The sequence below is a fragment of the Chrysochloris asiatica genome, unplaced genomic scaffold, assembly GCF_000296735.1.
Source record: "Chrysochloris asiatica unplaced genomic scaffold, ChrAsi1.0 scaffold00035, whole genome shotgun sequence".
Classification (NCBI taxonomy): domain Eukaryota; kingdom Metazoa; phylum Chordata; class Mammalia; order Afrosoricida; family Chrysochloridae; genus Chrysochloris; species Chrysochloris asiatica.
In genome coordinates, this window is record NW_006408553.1 from 15,228,137 (window position 1) to 15,235,401 (window position 7,265).

A 7,265-nucleotide genomic window follows, 5' to 3' on the forward strand; every position below is an offset into this window, starting at 1 on the left:
GCAAAATGGGGACAAATTTTGCCCCAGGGAAACCCAGAAAACTTCTCTGGTCCACTGAGCTACTACCAGCCCCTCTCCAAAGAGGTTTGAATGCTGGCCTTGGGGTGGGACTATCTTCCATGTTTGTTTCATACTAGGGTATTTTCTTCATATTTAGGATATTCTTTATGGTTCTCTTTTTATCCCTAATGTAATAGGTGATTCCTTGCAAATTGTTTGTAATTATTTGTATAAATATTCCTTGTTCAAATTACTATGGATGTCTTTTTTCCTCTGGCTGTACTATTATCAGTACATTTACCTTACTATTTTTCTCATTTCTTTGGATTTAATGTTGTTTATTTTCTAACTTCTTATGTTAAATTCTTAGCTGTTTTATTGTTTTCTTATTTCCTAATAAATATATTTAAACATATAAATTTCCTTCTAAATACTAATTTCATATCACAAATTTTGACATGTGCTTTCATTATAAGTCTAAATATTTCTTGATTTTTATTCACAATATCTATTTTTAGCTCAATGATTATTCACTTGTACTAATAAAAGTGAATACTTCATTTAATTGTACTTACTATATTATATTTTTCACAAATTGAAGGTTTGTTGTAATCCTGCATCCAACAAGTTTATTGGTGCCATTTTTCCAACAACATGTGTTAATTTCATGTTTATGTGTCACATTTTGGTAACTCTCACAATGTTTCAAACTTTTCATAATACTACCGCATATTTAACAGACTACAGTATAGTGAAAACATAGCTTTCATGTAACTTGCTTACAAAAATATTCATACAACTTACCTTATTGCAATATTTGCTTAATTGCAGTGATCTGGAACTAAATTCACAATATCGCTGAGGTATGCCTGCATACTATTTAGTTTCCAAAAATATGGTATTAAAAACAAACAAAAAGCCTATTGGTTTGTTATTTATATCAAAGTTTATTTTATTTGCACTGTGGGATTATGCACTGGACCACAAGGTTGGTCTGAACCAAAAGATCCACTGTTGAAATCCACCAGCTGCTCCTCGGACACCATACACAGACTCGCTATTAGTCGGAACTGACTCTATGGCACTAAACAACAGCAACAAATGGACTAATAACTTAGGATAGTACTGATTTTAGGGGGGGAATTAATTAGTTTTCATTTACAGTTCAATCTCAATTTAGATTTCTGTTGCATCACATATTACCTACTCCTTTGGTGTAGAGTCCTATAAGAATCTAATAGCAAACATTATTTCTGTTGTTTCATTCTTGTGTGTATCCATTTCTTTTGTCTGGTTGGCTTGATCTGTTTACTGGAAAAGGTATTTTGAAATCTTTAGTTGCAATTGCTATTTATGTACTTCTTTCAAGTTATGTCAGTTGTTGCTTTTACTATTTTAAGACTGTAATATCAGGCTAGTGTATGTTCCAATGATTTTATCTTTTTGCCTTATAATTTCTTCACTAGCGTGTTTTGTTGCTTTTGTTAGAGGCCTTCCAGTTGATTCCAACTCATAATGGCCCTATGTGCATCAGAATGAAAGGCTGCCCAGGTCTGTGCCATCCTTAACAATTGTTGTTATGTTTGAGTCCATTGTTGTTGTCACTGTGTCAACCCATCTCATTGAAGGTCTTCCTCTTTTTTGTTGATCCTCCATTTTACCAAGCATGATGTTCTTTTCCAAAAACTGGTACCTCCTAATTATATGCCCAAACATGTAGATCTGAACTCCCAGTGAGCAGGGTCTGTGCTGGGGATGGATGAGGGTGAAAGCTGGCCACACCTCTGGTCACCAGGGGAGCATGGAGAAAAAGAAAGAATCACACCTTTTCCATCACCTGTGTGAATTTGCTTGCCAGGTCACCTTTTGTTGGCAAAGTTGCTCACAAAAGTTCAAGATGGTAGTATCACATCTGGCTGGCCATTCACCAGTCTCCCTGCTCAGCTTCTCCTCCCAGCAAGCACTCAGTCTAGTTCGCTAACCTTTCCTTTAAAGTTCAGGATCCAGGATTTTTATCTGTCTGTTTCATTTGGTTTCTTGAATCTTTATTGTAGAGGGTTTGTGTAGTGCATTTGCCTAGTCTCAGTTATGAAGATTTTTGTCTTCTTTACATACTGAAGGCTGTAGCCTTTTATCTTCATCAATAGTGTTTTAATGCCTCTTCATTTCTAGCAAACAAAGTTTAATCATCTGCATATCACAGGTTGTTTATGAGCTTTCCTCAAATCCTGATGCCTTGTTCTTCATATAAACCAACTTCTCATATTGTTAGCTCAACATACAGATTGAGTATACGTGATTAAAGAATACAACACTGGCTCACAGTTTTCCTGGTTGAACATTGACCAGTGTTCATTGACTCTTTGGCACAGTGGCGTTGTATTTTGTCTATCTTCATTTGATACTTCTTTCATCATTCAACATTTCTCCCATTGTTGTTTTTAGATTTATTTTTTGGTTTTGCCTTAGCTCCTATCATGCCCAGTATCAAAAATACTGCCTTAACTTTACCTTGGTTCATGTTTATAATATGTTTTGACACTCTCCTTATATGACCCTGTTGACCTTTGTTTCCTGGAAATCTGGTATTGATTCTGTGGTAGACAAATTTGTTCCATGGTGATGCTGAGGGAGGCAAATACATTACCTACCAGCTTTCCTCCCACTTCTCTTCTCTCTTGAGGCCTTCTAGACCCCATTTGTGCTAGCATGCAGTTCTTTCATCTTCCAAACACTAGTTCAAGAATGCCTTCTGTCTATCTAGGGCCTTCTCATCCTTGTTGGTCATTTCTTCTTCAAATCTTCGCTGTTCTTTTGTTTCTATAGAAGCAATTCTGATAAGTGTGGTCTCTAAGCCATTAGTATCAGCATCGCTTGGGCATTTGTTTAAAATTCAAATTCTTGAGCCCCAGCCCAGAGACAGTTATTTAGAAATTCTGCAGGCAGGGCCCAGAAATCTGTGTTTTACAGGCTTTTCATGCGATTCTCTTGGATGCTAAAGTTTGGGAATCACTAGATTAATAGTTTCCCTAAGTTGATATTGGGTGAGCCTGCAGCCTCTTCTAGTTTGCACTCTTGGCAAGAAGCTGAAACTTATTTCAATGCTCCTGTTACTGACTAGGTTCCTATTCTTGCTTCATGGATATAGTATTTCCTCATAACTTTTTAAAAATTACTAATTGCAGTTTTCTTCTTTAAATTTTTTTTTCTTCTTTTCTACATTGCCTTCATTTGTCTGTTACATTTTCTTGGTTTTGTTTTAGTTTTGTTCTTTCATGTTTGAAGATTTCCCCATGTACCTGGTAACCACCAAATATCAGTTCATAATTAAGGGTAAGGATGATGGGAATCTTTATTTACCTGATTGGGTTAGTCCCCACATGTCACTAAATACCACAGTTTTCCCAGATAGGATTTCTTAAATACCCTTCTTGAGTATTTCAGCTTGGCTACCAACTTTCTGGATTCTGAAAAGGAGATGTGCATTTCAACATTCTGTATGTAAACTTCACCTAAGCTTCCATTCTTTAATTGTCTTAGCTCCTATTGCACCCGGTATAAAAAATACTGCCCTATTTTTTATAACCTATGTTTCCAGCTACTGTGGTTGTCCTTGATGTTAAACCCTGTCTGGCTCAACTTCTGCATAGAGTAGTGGGTCTCAGACTTTAGCATACATCAGAATCACCTGGAGGGCTTGGTAAACATAAATTGTGGGGACCTGGTGTGGTGCTGTGGGTTAATATGCTATTAAAAACTGCAAAGCCATTTGAACTGCAAGGTAGGTAGTTCAAGCTCACCAGCTGCTCCTAGGAAACCCTCTACAGGGTCACTATGGGTCGGAACCAACTCGGTGGCACTTAAAAACAACACAACAATCCCAAAGTTGCTGAAAGTTTGGTATGGAACCCCCAAATTTGCATTTCTACAAAGTTTATCAGGGGGATGTTGATGCTGCTGGTTTCAGCACCACATTTTGAGAACCACTGCTATAGCGTAATCTTCAGATCCCGTACATCAAGGAACAGGCTGCCTGATCACATGGATAAAAGACTTCATCCTTGAGCCTTACTGCCTCTTAAGGACCTTCCACCAAGCCTTCGACTATAGTCTCCATGCTGTATGCCTAACTCTGAGATACTTCGTATCTTCAATTCCTGAACCTCTTGGGGCAACAGGGTGAAGTGGTCTGATTCTTAAGGTCTCACCCCTTTGCTTCCATCCTAGACTTTAGCTTTCTCCTATCCCTGAGTTCATTTATCATTTACCTATTTACTTTCCTGATTCCAAAACTTTATTGCAATCTCTTGTCTGCTGTCACCTCTTCTCCAGTTCTCTTGATGGGTTTAACTTAAAACATTTTTTCTTCCTTATTATTTTAATGGAAACTCAGTATCAAACGAATGAAGTATGCCTTCAGTCAGCCACATCTTTACCTGACTCTTAAGCTACCGTTGTCTCTCACCTAGCAATGAATATCCTTTGAAATGATGAATGATTTAACTTTGACACACAGTGAAGAATAGAGAATCAGGATGGATGAAACATGATACTGCTAAACCTAATTGAAATGCATCTCCATCTTGTTCATATAACATCTTTTAAAGTTTCAGACATAGATGCTGAATTATCGCTTTAAGCAACTTTCAGGACTTAATTAAAGCACAAGGTCTGATTGGTGGGATTTGAGATGAATCTTATTGTCTCAGAGACAAGTGGAGATGTGGCTTTGAATTAAGGGAATGAAACAATTCCCAAAGTAGTATATGTGATCACAACAGAGCTGAATTCAGAAAGTAAAGGATGGGCAAAAATGGAAGTCAATATGTTCTGTGTTAGCTGTTTTTGTGTGGATATATTTTATTTGCAATGTCAGAATAACAGTTTTGATCATAGTTAACTGATTTTTAAATTGATTTCTATATTTTTTGGCCTGTCATTTATTTGAAAGTAGTATTTTTGTATCCAGAATTATCTTTCAAAGATTGAACTGATAATAGATAAAAAGATTTGTGTTCAAGAACACTGGCTATTTTGATGTGAATCAATTATCTGTAAACTGAGTAATGAATTTGCATTAAAGTAATTTACTATTAAAACTGATAAAATGAGTACTCTTTTACAATGTGGAAATGAGTCAATTCTGGGGTTTAGAATGACATTCATAATGCTTGTAAGTAAAACCAATAGTCAGCCTCTTTGCCACTTCTTCCCATCCTTGTATAGATCATGCTTCAGCATGTTTTATTTTTGTGAAGTATTACAAGTAACTTTTTTCAAAGGGGATCTGCTCTTCCCTCCACTCAGAGTGAAGATCAATCTGGGACTGAACTTAACTTGTTAATGAAGAATTGTACTATGGTATTTTTTACCTAAATTACTTGTGTGCCATCACAACCCTCTTGCATTACATTCCCATGTGTGCTATGTGCACTGCATGTGCTCCATTTGAGCACTTAGTAGTTGAGGTCAATGGTCCACAAAGACAATGATCTACAGCCTACTTTGTTGATTCATGACTGGGATCTTAAATGCTCAAGAGCGGTCAGATAAAGTGCAACTATTAGTTTTTTTTCTGTCCAAAGGAAAGAAGAGTGATGAGACTTGAAGACACTTGGAGACAATGAGTCCAATGGAAATGGACCACATGAGCATTAGTCTCGACAACCATGAGACCAGAAGACCTAGATGATGCCCAGCTACCATTATCAACTGCTCTGAAAGGGATCACATTAGAAGGTCCTAGATACAGTGGGAGAAAATGTGGAACAAAACTCAAAATCATAAAAATGATCACCTCACCCCATGTCTCACTTTTCATCTATGCAATAACTAGAAGCGGACCCTAACACTAGTGAGATACAGACACTATAGAATTGTCAACGATTCAGGATCAAAAAGGCAGTATTTACCTAAGGAACAAAAGTCAGAAGGGTGTAGAAAGAATGAGGACTGGAAACAAGAAACACAGGACAGAAATGGGATAACTGATTTTATATTAAGGGGATTGCAATAATTGAGGTGAAGCAAAGTGTATGATTTATTGAATGTAAAACTGATGCTCAGCTCTATAAACCTTTACTTAATTCACAATAAAAAGTTGTTGCTGTCGTTTTTAATAGTTGGGTTCAGCAAATAGCTTGCCTTAGTTTGCTGGTGCTGTTGTAATAGAAATACCACAAATGAGTGACTTTAATGAACAAAAATTTAATTCCTTACCATCAAGTCAATTCTAACTCATAGCAGTAGTATGTACAATAGAACTAAACACTGCCCAGTCCTGCAGCATCCTCAAAATTGTTGCTGTGTTTCAGCTCATTGGTGAGCCCACTGTCTGAGCCAATCTTTGCTGCCACTGTGTCAATCCATCTTGTTGGGGGCGTCTTTCTCTTTTTCACTGATACTACACTTTTCCAAGCATGATGTCCTTCATGGACACGTCCTTCCTGACGATGTCTAAAGTACGAGAGATGAAGTTCCACCATCCTTGCTTCTAAGGAGCATTCTGGCTGCACTTCTCCCAAGACAGATTTGTTTGTTCTTCTGGCTTTCCATGATACTTTCAGTATTCACCAAAAGCATAATTCAAATGCATCAACTCTTCTGTTCTTTTCCTTATTCATTGTTCAACTTTCACATGCATATGAGGCATTTGAAAATACCATGACTTGGGTCAGAACTTCTAGTTCTCAAACTGATATCTTTGCTCTTTAACACATGAGAGAGGTCTTTTGCAGCAGATTTGCCTAATGCAATGCATGGTAAAATTTCCTGACTGCTGCTTCCATGAGTAGTGACTGTTGATTCAAGCAACATGAAGTCTTTGACAACTTCAATCTTTTCTTCATTTATCATAATATAATTTATTGGTCCAGTTGTGAGGACTTCTGTTTTCTTTACATTGAAGTACAATTCATACTGAAGGCTGTGGTCTTACATCTTTATCAGTAAGTATTTCAAGTCCTCTTTGCTTTCAGCAAGCAAGGTTGTGTCATCTGCTTACTGTAGGTTGTTGATGAGTCTTCCTCCAATCCTGATGCCAAGTTATTCTTCATGTAATCCAATTACTTGCATTATTTGCTTAGCATGCAGACTGAATAGGTATGATGAAAGAATACCCCCTGGCACATACCTTTCCTAATTTTAAACCTTTCCGAATCCCTTGTTCAGTCCTAACAACTGCCTCTTGGTCTATGTACAGGTCTCTCAAAATACAATGAAGTATTCTGGAATATCATTCTTTGAAATGTTATCCATAGTTTTTT